At 62.1% G+C, this 16,243-nt stretch overlaps 4 pseudogenes; all 4 read right to left on the bottom strand.

The window, feature by feature from the left end:
* Window positions 1-3,145: 3,145 nt before the first annotated feature.
* LOC142873996 (uncharacterized) lies at window positions 3,146-3,264 on the bottom strand (annotated as a pseudogene).
* A 3,847-nt stretch (window positions 3,265-7,111) lies between these two features.
* On the bottom strand, window positions 7,112-7,230 carry LOC142873995 (uncharacterized; annotated as a pseudogene).
* Window positions 7,231-11,084: 3,854 nt separating this feature from the next.
* On the bottom strand, window positions 11,085-11,203 carry LOC142873994 (uncharacterized; annotated as a pseudogene).
* A 3,847-nt stretch (window positions 11,204-15,050) lies between these two features.
* On the bottom strand, window positions 15,051-15,169 carry LOC142873993 (uncharacterized; annotated as a pseudogene).
* Between the last annotated feature and the right edge of the window lie 1,074 nt (window positions 15,170-16,243).

Raw genomic sequence — 16,243 nt, 5'->3', positions numbered from 1 at the left:
CTCCTCTTTGTCCTCCTGTGGCCCAGTCCAAGGGGCCTGGGCCTGGCTGGGGCTGCACTGGACCCCAACCACCCTGGCATGTGGACTCGCTAAAAATCGGCGATTAGATATTGGATTCCAGCGTCATTGAGGTCATTTCACTAATGAGTGCACCGCAAAGAGTTTCCTAATCCATCTGTGAGGGTGGCAACCGAAAGAGAATTTTAGAGCTGACAGAATAGGCGAGGAAAGGCATAGGAGATTTCCACACCCAGTAAGGAAGCCTTTCCCGAAGTGGAAGAAAGAAAGGAGCAAACAGAGACACCGGTAGCCCGCCCGGATCAGAGTCTGCCCCTGAGAGAAAGTACCCTGACCAGGTTCACCCGTGGGTGGGTCGCGAGCTAGCGGCATTCAGAAGAGCGAGGCCCGCAGTCTGTGCGGAAGACACCTGCACTCGGGTGTGTGTGGCGGCACAATTCACAAGCAGCTCCAGATGTTAAACCAAGGAGAAGCCAGGGAGTTCCCAACGCCCCAGGTGTCCTCAGCCCACGACTGGCTGCTGTGGGAATGCGAAGCCCGGCTCCTTGTCTCAGAGCGGGGCAACCAGGAGGTGTGATGTCCACCCCGGGGTTCCCAGGAGGATCAGACTGAAGCTGGGACTTGGCCTGAAAGTGTCCCCTCGCATGGCCACCCCCTTCCCCTTCCTGCTCCTCTACTCCTGGTGCCCCTCCATCCAGGGGCCAGACCTTAAAGAGTCACCCGCAAGAGAATCCTGGTCCCAAAGGAGCCTTCTGGGGGACCCCTGCTGAGAGAGGTTGTGGGCATGGCCCGCTGGGGCTCTGCCCGACCCAGGGCTGAGAGATGCAACCTCCCAGCTCTGGGTCCCTGCAGGAAGTGTTGGCAAGCACAGGGCCAGTCCTCCAAAGGCCCAGGTGCAGGGAGCCCAGGCCAAGCAGCCTGTGGAAGAAGCCACATGCTGTGCCACCCCGGGGAACACGACTGCAGGCCACGACCCTTCCCACCTCCTCCTCCTCCTCCTCCTCCTCCTCCTCCCACCCCGCCCCCGCCCCCGCCCCCACATGGCACAGGGCCCAGAGACACCTCAGACACTTGCTACCCAAAGTGCAAAGGGCATCAGTTGCTCCTCCAAACCCCCCCCAGCCCAGCAGACCGCGTTGTCCAGCCAGCCCCCGGGCCTCCCTGGGGTGCCCAGCACAAAAGTGCAGACACCCACCGGACCCTCCATCTCAGTTTTCGGATGTTTTTGCCACTCTAAGGACCCGCAGGCCAGCTGGGCCTTCTGGCAGGACAGAGAGCCCCGGAATCCGACGTGGAGAGCTGGGTGTACGTCCCCATGAGGAGGCGGTCCCCACCTCCGCGGCTATCCCCTTGCGGGGAGCGGCAGCCGCGGGGCCTCAGAGAAGACACCAGGCTGGGCCCCCACGGCACAGCGGGAGCACGTCCCCCGCAGGCCACTTAGCCACGGCGGCCAGCCGGCGGACGGTTGGGTTGCGCGAGACGCTGCGGCCGCCCTGCTACCGGGTTCCTGGGAGGGCGTCCTGGAACCAGCGTCCACACCAAGCCCTTGGAAGGCCCAGGCGACGGAGGAGCCCCGTCAGGCAGGGGCCGAGGACGGTGACGGCCCGGGCGGGGAGGAGCGTGTCAGGCAGGGGCAGAGGACGGTGACAGGTGATAGGCCGGGCGGGAAGGAGTCAGTCAGGCAGGGGCCGTGGAGGAGACGGGCTGGGTAAGGGTTAGGGTTCGTGTCAGGGCACAAGTCACAATCGCAAAGACCTGGAAGCCACCCGAGTGCCCATCGACCCACGAGTGGGTAAATAAAATGTGGCGCGTGGACACCACGGAGTGCTATTCGGCTATGAGGAGCAGCGGTGAGGGGGCACCTCTCGTGGTTCTCCTGGCCAGAGCTGGAACCCGTTCCAGTAAGCCAAGTATCCCAAGAATGGACACACGAGCACCACGTGCTCGCGCTCACCAGCAAATGGGTACGAACCGATGGACACCTAAGTGGACACAGAGGAATCACCTTCTTCGGGTGGGTGTCGGGCGGGTGGGGGGAGGGGATGGGCATACACATCCATTAGGAATGGGGTGGGTACGCACCGACTGGGGGATGGGCGCACTTGAAGCTCTGACCCGAGGGGGGAGGCTGGGAGAGGGCAACGCACCCGACCTTAACATTGGTGCCCCCACAATATGCTGGAACAACATGAGAGGTAAATGAATAAGAACACGGGGGGGGGGGGGGGAGGGGGGCACGGGCAACACATGTCACCTTAATACTTGGACTCCCATCATCTGCTTGAAAAGAGAGAGAAAAGAAAATGCAATAATAGAGATAAGAGACACTTTTTAAAAATAATGAATCCGGCCGGGCGCTGTGGCTCACGCCTGTAATCCTAGCTCTTGGGAGGCCGAGGCGGGCGGATTGCTCAAGGTCAGGAGTTCAAAACCAGCCTGAGCAAGAGCGAGACCCCGTCTCTACTATAAATAGAAAGGAATTAATTGGCCAACTGATATATATATAAAAAATTAGCGGGGCATGGTGGCGCATGCCTGCAGTCCCAGCTACCCGGGAGGCTGAGGCAGAAGGATCACTGGAGCCCAGGAGTTTGCAGTTGCTGTGAGCTAGGCTGACGCCACGGCACTCACTCTAGCCTGGGCAACAAACCGAGACTCTGTCTCAAAAAAAAAAAAAAAAAATGAATCCGAAGAGAAAAGTAAAAGGAGGCCTGTGGAGCAGGTCTGGGTGTGACTCCGGATCCCCCAACATCAGGTGCCACCACCAAAGATTCCTACGTGTAGCCCATAGAACCCCAAAAGCAACGGGAGGAGTTCTGGTCACATACTCCCTCAAAATGACATCCTGGCCTTCTTCTGGAACTCCCTCCCCTCTCAGACTCTCAAGGTTTCCTCCAGCGTGTCGGCTCCCACAGAGCAGACCTTTGGTCTGAGACCTGACTGTCCAGAAGCCACGCATGCTGCCGCGTGGCGGCGGTGTCGCGGCTCGGGACAAGAGGAGGCCCCACGGTGCGGGCTGGGGCGCCAGGCACCGCGGCGGGCGCTGAGGGTGGGGGTCACCCCCACCCCGGGCCGCCCCCGCACTCCCAGAAACGCGACAGAACCAGAGGCAAAAAAAAAAAGAAGAAGCCTACGGCACCCGGTATTCCCGGGCGGTCTCCCATCCAAGTTCTAACCAGGCCCGAGCCTGCTTAGCTTCCGAGACCAGACGGGATCGGGCGCGTTCGGGGTGGTGTGGCCGTGGACGGCGGAGGGCGCCCCTGCCCCGCTCAAGAAGCCGAGCCTCTCTGCGCTTCCCCGCCGCCTCCTCCCCCCGCCCCAGGCCCCGCGCCGGGTCGGGCCTGTTGAGTTCGCCGGCCGGGTCCCGCGGGCTCCGAGGGACGGGGGTGACAGGCGGGGCGGGCCGGGGTTGGGGGCTGTCTCTGTATACACACACACTCACACTCACACTCACTCACTCACTCACACTCACACAAGATGCGCCTCCACGGCTGGACCCGCCAAGGTGGAGACCTTCAAGCCCCCCTCCTCTCCTTGCCTGGCCTCCTTCACCTCCCCGCCCCCCACCCCCAGCGCACGGGCGGGAGGGGCGGGGCGCTCGCCCTTTGACCCCAGCCCGGGGCGGCCCTCCCCCACAACCCCTTTCAGCTGCGCCCCCCACCCTGTGGCCCTGCGGCCGCCTATTCCCCCGGGCCAGGGCTGGGGCACAGCGCACGGGGGAGGGGAGCCAGTGTATGGGGCGTCTCTCTCTCTCTCTCTCTCTCTCTCTCTCTCTCTCTCTCTCTCTCTCTCTCTCTCTCTCTCTCTCTCGATGTGTCCCATGGGTGGGGTGGGGTGGCGTGGTTTGTGGGGCGCTGAAGAAATCAGTCCCCTCCATCTCCTCCCTCTGGAAAACACCCAAGCCCTTGGAGAACTGCCCGCACCTCTACCTACCGTGGGGGCCGGGACCCTCCTCTGTGTCCTCCTGTGGCCCAGTCCAAGGGGCCTGGGCCTGGCCGGGGCTGCACTGGACCCCAACCACCCTGGCGTGTGGACTCGCTAAAAATCGGCGATTAGATATTGGATTCCAGCGTCATTGAGGTCATTTCACTAATGAGTGCACCGCAAAGAGTTTCCTAATCCATCTGTGAGGGTGGCAACCGAAAGAGAATTTTAGAGCTGACAGAATAGGCGAGGAAAGGCATAGGAGATTTCCACACCCAGTAAGGAAGCCTTTCCCGAAGTGGAAGAAAGAAAGGAGCAAACAGAGACACCGGTAGCCCGCCCGGATCAGAGTCTGCCCCTGAGAGAAAGTACCCTGACCAGGTTCACCCGTGGGTGGGTCGCGAGCTAGCGGCATTCAGAAGAGCGAGGCCCGCAGTCTGTGCAGAAGACACCTGCACTCGGGTGTGTGTGGCGGCACAATTCACAAGCAGCTCCAGATGTTAAACCAAGGAGAAGCCAGGGAGTTCCCAACGCCCCAGGTGTCCTCAGCCCACGACTGGCTGCTGTGGGAATGGGAAGCCCGGCTCCTTGTCTCAGAGCGGGGCAACCAGGAGGTGTGATGTCCACCCCGGGGTTCCCAGGAGGATCAGACTGAAGCTGGGACTTGGCCTGAAAGTGTCCCCTCGCATGGCCACCCCCTTCCCCTTCCTGCTCCTCTACTCCTGGTGCCCCTCCATCCAGGGGCCAGACCTTAAAGAGTCACCCGCAAGAGAATCCTGGTCCCAAAGGAGCCTTCTGGGGGACCCCTGCTGAGAGAGGTTGTGGGCATGGCCCGCTGGGGCTCTGCCCGACCCAGGGCTGAGAGATGCAACCTCCCAGCTCTGGGTCCCTGCAGGAAGTGTTGGCAAGCACAGGGCCAGTCCTCCAAAGGCCCAGGTGCAGGGAGCCCAGGCCAAGCAGCCTTTGGAAGAAGCCACATGCTGTGCCACCCCGGGGAACACGACTGCAGGCCACGGCCCTTCCCACCTCCTCCTCCTCCTCCTCCTCCTCCTCCTCCCACCCCGCCCCCGCCCCCGCCCCCACATGGCACAGGGCCCAGAGACACCTCAGACACTTGCTACCCAAAGTGCAAAGGGCATCAGTTGCTCCTCCAAACCCCCCCCCCAGCCCAGCAGACCGCGTTGTCCAGCCAGCCCCCGGGCCTCCCTGGGGTGCCCAGCACAAAAGTGCAGACACCCACCGGACCCTCCATCTCAGTTTTCGGATGTTTTTGCCACTCTAAGGACCCGCAGGCCAGCTGGGCCTTCTGGCAGGACAGAGAGCCCCGGAATCCGACGTGGAGAGCTGGGTGTACGTCCCCATGAGGAGGCGGTCCCCACCTCCGCGGCTATCCCCTTGCGGGGAGCGGCAGCCGCGGGGCCTCAGAGAAGACACCAGGCTGGGCCCCCACGGCACAGCGGGAGCACGTCCCCCGCAGGCCACTTAGCGATGGCGGCCAGCCGGCGGACGGTTGGGTTGCGCGAGACGCTGCGGCCGCCCTGCTACCGGGTTCCTGGGAGGGCGTCCTGGAACCAGCGTCCACACCAAGCCCTTGGAAGGCCCAGGCGACGGAGGAGCCCCGTCAGGCAGGGGCCGAGGACGGTGACGGCCCGGGCGGGGAGGAGCGTGTCAGGCAGGGGCAGAGGACGGTGACAGGTGATAGGCCGGGCGGGAAGGAGTCAGTCAGGCAGGGGCCGTGGAGGAGACGGGCTGGGTAAGGGTTAGGGTTCGTGTCAGGGCACAAGTCACAATCGCAAAGACCTGGAAGCCACCCGAGTGCCCATCGACCCACGAGTGGGTAAATAAAATGTGGCGCGTGGACACCACGGAGTGCTATTCGGCTATGAGGAGCAGCGGTGAGGGGGCACCTCTCGTGGTTCTCCTGGCCAGAGCTGGAACCCGTTCCAGTAAGCCAAGTATCCCAAGAATGGACACACGAGCACCACGTGCTCGCGCTCACCAGCAAATGGGTACGAACCGATGGACACCTAAGTGGACACAGAGGAATCACCTTCTTCTGGTGGGTGTCGGGCGGGTGGGGGGAGGGGATGGGCATACACATCCATTAGGAATGGGGTGGGTACGCACCGACTGGGGGATGGGCGCACTTGAAGCTCTGACCCGAGGGGGGAGGCTGGGAGAGGGCAACGCACCCGACCTTAACATTGGTGCCCCCACAATATGCTGGAACAACATGAGAGGTAAATGAATAAGAACACGGGGGGGGGGGGAGGGGGACACGGGCAACACATGTCACCTTAATACTTGGACTCCCATCATCTGCTTGAAAAGAGAGAGAAAAGAAAATGCAATAATAGAGATAAGAGACACTTTTTAAAAATAATGAATCCGGCCGGGCGCTGTGGCTCACGCCTGTAATCCTAGCTCTTGGGAGGCCGAGGCGGGCGGATTGCTCAAGGTCAGGAGTTCAAAACCAGCCTGAGCAAGAGCGAGACCCCGTCTCTACTATAAATAGAAAGGAATTAATTGGCCAACTGATATATATATAAAAAATTAGCGGGGCATGGTGGCGCATGCCTGCAGTCCCAGCTACCCGGGAGGCTGAGGCAGAAGGATCACTGGAGCCCAGGAGTTTGCAGTTGCTGTGAGCTAGGCTGACGCCACGGCACTCACTCTAGCCTGGGCAACAAACCGAGACTCTGTCTCAAAAAAAAAAAAAAAAAATGAATCCGAAGAGAAAAGTAAAAGGAGGCCTGTGGAGCAGGTCTGGGTGTGACTCCGGATCCCCCAACATCAGGTGCCACCACCAAAGATTCCTACGTGTAGCCCATAGAACCCCAAAAGCAACGGGAGGAGTTCTGGTCACATACTCCCTCAAAATGACATCCTGGCCTTCTTCTGGAACTCCCTCCCCTCTCAGACTCTCAAGGTTTCCTCCAGCGTGTCGGCTCCCACAGAGCAGACCTTTGGTCTGAGACCTGACTGTCCAGAAGCCACGCATGCTGCCGCGTGGCGGCGGTGTCGCGGCTCGGGACAAGAGGAGGCCCCACGGTGCGGGCTGGGGCGCCAGGCACCGCGGCGGGCGCTGAGGGTGGGGGTCACCCCCACCCCGGGCCGCCCCCGCACTCCCAGAAACGCGACAGAACCAGAGGCAAAAAAAAAAAGAAGAAGCCTACGGCACCCGGTATTCCCGGGCGGTCTCCCATCCAAGTTCTAACCAGGCCCGAGCCTGCTTAGCTTCCGAGACCAGACGGGATCGGGCGCGTTCGGGGTGGTGTGGCCGTGGACGGCGGAGGGCGCCCCTGCCCCGCTCAAGAAGCCGAGCCTCTCTGCGCTTCCCCGCCGCCTCCTCCCCCCGCCCCAGGCCCCGCGCCGGGTCGGGCCTGTTGAGTTCGCCGGCCGGGTCCCGCGGGCTCCGAGGGACGGGGGTGACAGGCGGGGCGGGCCGGGGTTGGGGGCTGTCTCTGTATACACACACACTCACACTCACACTCACTCACTCACTCACACTCACACAAGATGCGCCTCCACGGCTGGACCCGCCAAGGTGGAGACCTTCAAGCCCCCCTCCTCTCCTTGCCTGGCCTCCTTCACCTCCCCGCCCCCCACCCCCAGCCCACGGGCGGGAGGGGCGGGGCGCTCGCCCTTTGACCCCAGCCCGGGGCGGCCCTCCCCCACAACCCCTTTCAGCTGCGCCCCCCACCCTGTGGCCCTGCGGCCGCCTATTCCCCCGGGCCAGGGCTGGGGCACAGCGCACGGGGGAGGGGAGCCAGTGTATGGGGCGTCTCTCTCTCTCTCTCTCTCTCTCTCTCTCTCTCTCTCTCTCTCTCTCTCTCTCTCTCTCTCTCTCTCTCTCTCGATGTGTCCCATGGGTGGGGTGGGGTGGCGTGGTTTGTGGGGCGCTGAAGAAATCAGTCCCCTCCATCTCCTCCCTCTGGAAAACACCCAAGCCCTTGGAGAACTGCCCGCACCTCTACCTACCGTGGGGGCCGGGACCCTCCTCTGTGTCCTCCTGTGGCCCAGTCCAAGGGGCCTGGGCCTGGCCGGGGCTGCACTGGACCCCAACCACCCTGGCGTGTGGACTCGCTAAAAATCGGCGATTAGATATTGGATTCCAGCGTCATTGAGGTCATTTCACTAATGAGTGCACCGCAAAGAGTTTCCTAATCCATCTGTGAGGGTGGCAACCGAAAGAGAATTTTAGAGCTGACAGAATAGGCGAGGAAAGGCATAGGAGATTTCCACACCCAGTAAGGAAGCCTTTCCCGAAGTGGAAGAAAGAAAGGAGCAAACAGAGACACCGGTAGCCCGCCCGGATCAGAGTCTGCCCCTGAGAGAAAGTACCCTGACCAGGTTCACCCGTGGGTGGGTCGCGAGCTAGCGGCATTCAGAAGAGCGAGGCCCGCAGTCTGTGCAGAAGACACCTGCACTCGGGTGTGTGTGGCGGCACAATTCACAAGCAGCTCCAGATGTTAAACCAAGGAGAAGCCAGGGAGTTCCCAACGCCCCAGGTGTCCTCAGCCCACGACTGGCTGCTGTGGGAATGGGAAGCCCGGCTCCTTGTCTCAGAGCGGGGCAACCAGGAGGTGTGATGTCCACCCCGGGGTTCCCAGGAGGATCAGACTGAAGCTGGGACTTGGCCTGAAAGTGTCCCCTCGCATGGCCACCCCCTTCCCCTTCCTGCTCCTCTACTCCTGGTGCCCCTCCATCCAGGGGCCAGACCTTAAAGAGTCACCCGCAAGAGAATCCTGGTCCCAAAGGAGCCTTCTGGGGGACCCCTGCTGAGAGAGGTTGTGGGCATGGCCCGCTGGGGCTCTGCCCGACCCAGGGCTGAGAGATGCAACCTCCCAGCTCTGGGTCCCTGCAGGAAGTGTTGGCAAGCACAGGGCCAGTCCTCCAAAGGCCCAGGTGCAGGGAGCCCAGGCCAAGCAGCCTTTGGAAGAAGCCACATGCTGTGCCACCCCGGGGAACACGACTGCAGGCCACGGCCCTTCCCACCTCCTCCTCCTCCTCCTCCTCCTCCTCCTCCCACCCCGCCCCCGCCCCCGCCCCCACATGGCACAGGGCCCAGAGACACCTCAGACACTTGCTACCCAAAGTGCAAAGGGCATCAGTTGCTCCTCCAAACCCCCCCCCCAGCCCAGCAGACCGCGTTGTCCAGCCAGCCCCCGGGCCTCCCTGGGGTGCCCAGCACAAAAGTGCAGACACCCACCGGACCCTCCATCTCAGTTTTCGGATGTTTTTGCCACTCTAAGGACCCGCAGGCCAGCTGGGCCTTCTGGCAGGACAGAGAGCCCCGGAATCCGACGTGGAGAGCTGGGTGTACGTCCCCATGAGGAGGCGGTCCCCACCTCCGCGGCTATCCCCTTGCGGGGAGCGGCAGCCGCGGGGCCTCAGAGAAGACACCAGGCTGGGCCCCCACGGCACAGCGGGAGCACGTCCCCCGCAGGCCACTTAGCGATGGCGGCCAGCCGGCGGACGGTTGGGTTGCGCGAGACGCTGCGGCCGCCCTGCTACCGGGTTCCTGGGAGGGCGTCCTGGAACCAGCGTCCACACCAAGCCCTTGGAAGGCCCAGGCGACGGAGGAGCCCCGTCAGGCAGGGGCCGAGGACGGTGACGGCCCGGGCGGGGAGGAGCGTGTCAGGCAGGGGCAGAGGACGGTGACAGGTGATAGGCCGGGCGGGAAGGAGTCAGTCAGGCAGGGGCCGTGGAGGAGACGGGCTGGGTAAGGGTTAGGGTTCGTGTCAGGGCACAAGTCACAATCGCAAAGACCTGGAAGCCACCCGAGTGCCCATCGACCCACGAGTGGGTAAATAAAATGTGGCGCGTGGACACCACGGAGTGCTATTCGGCTATGAGGAGCAGCGGTGAGGGGGCACCTCTCGTGGTTCTCCTGGCCAGAGCTGGAACCCGTTCCAGTAAGCCAAGTATCCCAAGAATGGACACACGAGCACCACGTGCTCGCGCTCACCAGCAAATGGGTACGAACCGATGGACACCTAAGTGGACACAGAGGAATCACCTTCTTCTGGTGGGTGTCGGGCGGGTGGGGGGAGGGGATGGGCATACACATCCATTAGGAATGGGGTGGGTACGCACCGACTGGGGGATGGGCGCACTTGAAGCTCTGACCCGAGGGGGGAGGCTGGGAGAGGGCAACGCACCCGACCTTAACATTGGTGCCCCCACAATATGCTGGAACAACATGAGAGGTAAATGAATAAGAACACGGGGGGGGGGGGGAGGGGGACACGGGCAACACATGTCACCTTAATACTTGGACTCCCATCATCTGCTTGAAAAGAGAGAGAAAAGAAAATGCAATAATAGAGATAAGAGACACTTTTTAAAAATAATGAATCCGGCCGGGCGCTGTGGCTCACGCCTGTAATCCTAGCTCTTGGGAGGCCGAGGCGGGCGGATTGCTCAAGGTCAGGAGTTCAAAACCAGCCTGAGCAAGAGCGAGACCCCGTCTCTACTATAAATAGAAAGGAATTAATTGGCCAACTGATATATATATAAAAAATTAGCGGGGCATGGTGGCGCATGCCTGCAGTCCCAGCTACCCGGGAGGCTGAGGCAGAAGGATCACTGGAGCCCAGGAGTTTGCAGTTGCTGTGAGCTAGGCTGACGCCACGGCACTCACTCTAGCCTGGGCAACAAACCGAGACTCTGTCTCAAAAAAAAAAAAAAAAAATGAATCCGAAGAGAAAAGTAAAAGGAGGCCTGTGGAGCAGGTCTGGGTGTGACTCCGGATCCCCCAACATCAGGTGCCACCACCAAAGATTCCTACGTGTAGCCCATAGAACCCCAAAAGCAACGGGAGGAGTTCTGGTCACATACTCCCTCAAAATGACATCCTGGCCTTCTTCTGGAACTCCCTCCCCTCTCAGACTCTCAAGGTTTCCTCCAGCGTGTCGGCTCCCACAGAGCAGACCTTTGGTCTGAGACCTGACTGTCCAGAAGCCACGCATGCTGCCGCGTGGCGGCGGTGTCGCGGCTCGGGACAAGAGGAGGCCCCACGGTGCGGGCTGGGGCGCCAGGCACCGCGGCGGGCGCTGAGGGTGGGGGTCACCCCCACCCCGGGCCGCCCCCGCACTCCCAGAAACGCGACAGAACCAGAGGCAAAAAAAAAAAGAAGAAGCCTACGGCACCCGGTATTCCCGGGCGGTCTCCCATCCAAGTTCTAACCAGGCCCGAGCCTGCTTAGCTTCCGAGACCAGACGGGATCGGGCGCGTTCGGGGTGGTGTGGCCGTGGACGGCGGAGGGCGCCCCTGCCCCGCTCAAGAAGCCGAGCCTCTCTGCGCTTCCCCGCCGCCTCCTCCCCCCGCCCCAGGCCCCGCGACGGGTCGGGCCTGTTGAGTTCGCCGGCCGGGTCCCGCGGGCTCCGAGGGACGGGGGTGACAGGCGGGGCGGGCCGGGGTTGGGGGCTGTCTCTGTATACACACACACTCACACTCACACTCACTCACTCACTCACACTCACACAAGATGCGCCTCCACGGCTGGACCCGCCAAGGTGGAGACCTTCAAGCCCCCCTCCTCTCCTTGCCTGGCCTCCTTCACCTCCCCGCCCCCCACCCCCAGCGCACGGGCGGGAGGGGCGGGGCGCTCGCCCTTTGACCCCAGCCCGGGGCGGCCCTCCCCCACAACCCCTTTCAGCTGCGCCCCCCACCCTGTGGCCCTGCGGCCGCCTATTCCCCCGGGCCAGGGCTGGGGCACAGCGCACGGGGGAGGGGAGCCAGTGTATGGGGCGTCTCTCTCTCTCTCTCTCTCTCTCTCTCTCTCTCTCTCTCTCTCTCTCTCTCTCTCTCTCTCTCGGGATGTGTCCCATGGGTGGGGTGGGGTGGCGTGGTTTGTGGGGCGCTGAAGAAATCAGTCCCCTCCATCTCCTCCCTCTGGAAAACACCCAAGCCCTTGGAGAACTGCCTGCACCTCTACCTACCGTGGGGGCCGGGACCCTCCTCTTTGTCCTCCTGTGGCCCAGTCCAAGGGGCCTGGGCCTGGCTGGGGCTGCACTGGACCCCAACCACCCTGGCGTGTGGACTCGCTAAAAATCGGCGATTAGATATTGGATTCCAGCGTCATTGAGGTCATTTCACTAATGAGTGCACCGCAAAGAGTTTCCTAATCCATCTGTGAGGGTGGCAACCGAAAGAGAATTTTAGAGCTGACAGAATAGGCGAGGAAAGGCATAGGAGATTTCCACACCCAGTAAGGAAGCCTTTCCCGAAGTGGAAGAAAGAAAGGAGCAAACAGAGACACCGGTAGCCCGCCCGGATCAGAGTCTGCCCCTGAGAGAAAGTACCCTGACCAGGTTCACCCGTGGGTGGGTCGCGAGCTAGCGGCATTCAGAAGAGCGAGGCCCGCAGTCTGTGCGGAAGACACCTGCACTCGGGTGTGTGTGGCGGCACAATTCACAAGCAGCTCCAGATGTTAAACCAAGGAGAAGCCAGGGAGTTCCCAACGCCCCAGGTGTCCTCAGCCCACGACTGGCTGCTGTGGGAATGCGAAGCCCGGCTCCTTGTCTCAGAGCGGGGCAACCAGGAGGTGTGATGTCCACCCCGGGGTTCCCAGGAGGATCAGACTGAAGCTGGGACTTGGCCTGAAAGTGTCCCCTCGCATGGCCACCCCCTTCCCCTTCCTGCTCCTCTACTCCTGGTGCCCCTCCATCCAGGGGCCAGACCTTAAAGAGTCACCCGCAAGAGAATCCTGGTCCCAAAGGAGCCTTCTGGGGGACCCCTGCTGAGAGAGGTTGTGGGCATGGCCCGCTGGGGCTCTGCCCGACCCAGGGCTGAGAGATGCAACCTCCCAGCTCTGGGTCCCTGCAGGAAGTGTTGGCAAGCACAGGGCCAGTCCTCCAAAGGCCCAGGTGCAGGGAGCCCAGGCCAAGCAGCCTGTGGAAGAAGCCACATGCTGTGCCACCCCGGGGAACACGACTGCAGGCCACGACCCTTCCCACCTCCTCCTCCTCCTCCTCCTCCTCCTCCTCCCACCCCGCCCCCGCCCCCGCCCCCACATGGCACAGGGCCCAGAGACACCTCAGACACTTGCTACCCAAAGTGCAAAGGGCATCAGTTGCTCCTCCAAACCCCCCCCAGCCCAGCAGACCGCGTTGTCCAGCCAGCCCCCGGGCCTCCCTGGGGTGCCCAGCACAAAAGTGCAGACACCCACCGGACCCTCCATCTCAGTTTTCGGATGTTTTTGCCACTCTAAGGACCCGCAGGCCAGCTGGGCCTTCTGGCAGGACAGAGAGCCCCGGAATCCGACGTGGAGAGCTGGGTGTACGTCCCCATGAGGAGGCGGTCCCCACCTCCGCGGCTATCCCCTTGCGGGGAGCGGCAGCCGCGGGGCCTCAGAGAAGACACCAGGCTGGGCCCCCACGGCACAGCGGGAGCACGTCCCCCGCAGGCCACTTAGCCACGGCGGCCAGCCGGCGGACGGTTGGGTTGCGCGAGACGCTGCGGCCGCCCTGCTACCGGGTTCCTGGGAGGGCGTCCTGGAACCAGCGTCCACACCAAGCCCTTGGAAGGCCCAGGCGACGGAGGAGCCCCGTCAGGCAGGGGCCGAGGACGGTGACGGCCCGGGCGGGGAGGAGCGTGTCAGGCAGGGGCAGAGGACGGTGACAGGTGATAGGCCGGGCGGGAAGGAGTCAGTCAGGCAGGGGCCGTGGAGGAGACGGGCTGGGTAAGGGTTAGGGTTCGTGTCAGGGCACAAGTCACAATCGCAAAGACCTGGAAGCCACCCGAGTGCCCATCGACCCACGAGTGGGTAAATAAAATGTGGCGCGTGGACACCACGGAGTGCTATTCGGCTATGAGGAGCAGCGGTGAGGGGGCACCTCTCGTGGTTCTCCTGGCCAGAGCTGGAACCCGTTCCAGTAAGCCAAGTATCCCAAGAATGGACACACGAGCACCACGTGCTCGCGCTCACCAGCAAATGGGTACGAACCGATGGACACCTAAGTGGACACAGAGGAATCACCTTCTTCGGGTGGGTGTCGGGCGGGTGGGGGGAGGGGATGGGCATACACATCCATTAGGAATGGGGTGGGTACGCACCGACTGGGGGATGGGCGCACTTGAAGCTCTGACCCGAGGGGGGAGGCTGGGAGAGGGCAACGCACCCGACCTTAACATTGGTGCCCCCACAATATGCTGGAACAACATGAGAGGTAAATGAATAAGAACACGGGGGGGGGGGGGGGGAGGGGGGCACGGGCAACACATGTCACCTTAATACTTGGACTCCCATCATCTGCTTGAAAAGAGAGAGAAAAGAAAATGCAATAATAGAGATAAGAGACACTTTTTAAAAATAATGAATCCGGCCGGGCGCTGTGGCTCACGCCTGTAATCCTAGCTCTTGGGAGGCCGAGGCGGGCGGATTGCTCAAGGTCAGGAGTTCAAAACCAGCCTGAGCAAGAGCGAGACCCCGTCTCTACTATAAATAGAAAGGAATTAATTGGCCAACTGATATATATATAAAAAATTAGCGGGGCATGGTGGCGCATGCCTGCAGTCCCAGCTACCCGGGAGGCTGAGGCAGAAGGATCACTGGAGCCCAGGAGTTTGCAGTTGCTGTGAGCTAGGCTGACGCCACGGCACTCACTCTAGCCTGGGCAACAAACCGAGACTCTGTCTCAAAAAAAAAAAAAAAAAATGAATCCGAAGAGAAAAGTAAAAGGAGGCCTGTGGAGCAGGTCTGGGTGTGACTCCGGATCCCCCAACATCAGGTGCCACCACCAAAGATTCCTACGTGTAGCCCATAGAACCCCAAAAGCAACGGGAGGAGTTCTGGTCACATACTCCCTCAAAATGACATCCTGACCTTCTTCTGGAACTCCCTCCCCTCTCAGACTCTCAAGGTTTCCTCCAGCGTGTCGGCTCCCACAGAGCAGACCTTTGGTCTGAGACCTGACTGTCCAGAAGCCACGCATGCTGCCGCGTGGCGGCGGTGTCGCGGCTCGGGACAAGAGGAGGCCCCACGGTGCGGGCTGGGGCGCCAGGCACCGCGGCGGGCGCTGAGGGTGGGGGTCACCCCCACCCCGGGCCGCCCCCGCACTCCCAGAAACGCGACAGAACCAGAGGCAAAAAAAAAAAGAAGAAGCCTACGGCACCCGGTATTCCCGGGCGGTCTCCCATCCAAGTTCTAACCAGGCCCGAGCCTGCTTAGCTTCCGAGACCAGACGGGATCGGGCGCGTTCGGGGTGGTGTGGCCGTGGACGGCGGAGGGCGCCCCTGCCCCGCTCAAGAAGCCGAGCCTCTCTGCGCTTCCCCGCCGCCTCCTCCCCCCGCCCCAGGCCCCGCGCCGGGTCGGGCCTGTTGAGTTCGCCGGCCGGGTCCCGCGGGCTCCGAGGGACGGGGGTGACAGGCGGGGCGGGCCGGGGTTGGGGGCTGTCTCTGTATACACACACACTCACACTCACACTCACTCACTCACTCACACTCACACAAGATGCGCCTCCACGGCTGGACCCGCCAAGGTGGAGACCTTCAAGCCCCCCTCCTCTCCTTGCCTGGCCTCCTTCACCTCCCCGCCCCCCACCCCCAGCGCACGGGCGGGAGGGGCGGGGCGCTCGCCCTTTGACCCCAGCCCGGGGCGGCCCTCCCCCACAACCCCTTTCAGCTGCGCCCCCCACCCTGTGGCCCTGCGGCCGCCTATTCCCCCGGGCCAGGGCTGGGGCACAGCGCACGGGGGAGGGGAGCCAGTGTATGGGGCGTCTCTCTCTCTCTCTCTCTCTCTCTCTCTCTCTCTCTCTCTCTCTCTCTCTCTCTCTCTCTCTCTCTCGGGATGTGTCCCATGGGTGGGGTGGGGTGGCGTGGTTTGTGGGGCGCTGAAGAAATCAGTCCCCTCCATCTCCTCCCTCTGGAAAACACCCAAGCCCTTGGAGAACTGCCCGCACCTCTACCTACCGTGGGGGCCGGGACCCTCCTCTGTGTCCTCCTGTGGCCCAGTCCAAGGGGCCTGGGCCTGGCTGGGGCTGCACTGGACCCCAACCACCCTGGCGTGTGGACTCGCTAAAAATCGGCGATTAGATATTGGATTCCAGCGTCATTGAGGTCATTTCACTAATGAGTGCACCGCAAAGAGTTTCCTAATCCATCTGTGAGGGTGGCAACCGAAAGAGAATTTTAGAGCTGACAGAATAGGCGAGGAAAGGCATAGGAGATTTCCACACCCAGTAAGGAAGCCTTTCCCGAAGTGGAAGAAAGAAAGGAGCAAACAGAGACACCGGTAGCCCGCCCGGATCAGAGTCTGCCCCTGAGAGAAAGTACCCTGACCAGGTTCACCCGTGGG

Source organism: Microcebus murinus, chromosome 11 (genome assembly GCF_040939455.1).
Source record: "Microcebus murinus isolate Inina chromosome 11, M.murinus_Inina_mat1.0, whole genome shotgun sequence".
NCBI classification, from domain to species: Eukaryota; Metazoa; Chordata; class Mammalia; order Primates; family Cheirogaleidae; genus Microcebus; species Microcebus murinus.
Note: the sequence above shows the minus strand (reverse complement) of the source record. Positions and strands in the feature narration are given on the sequence as shown.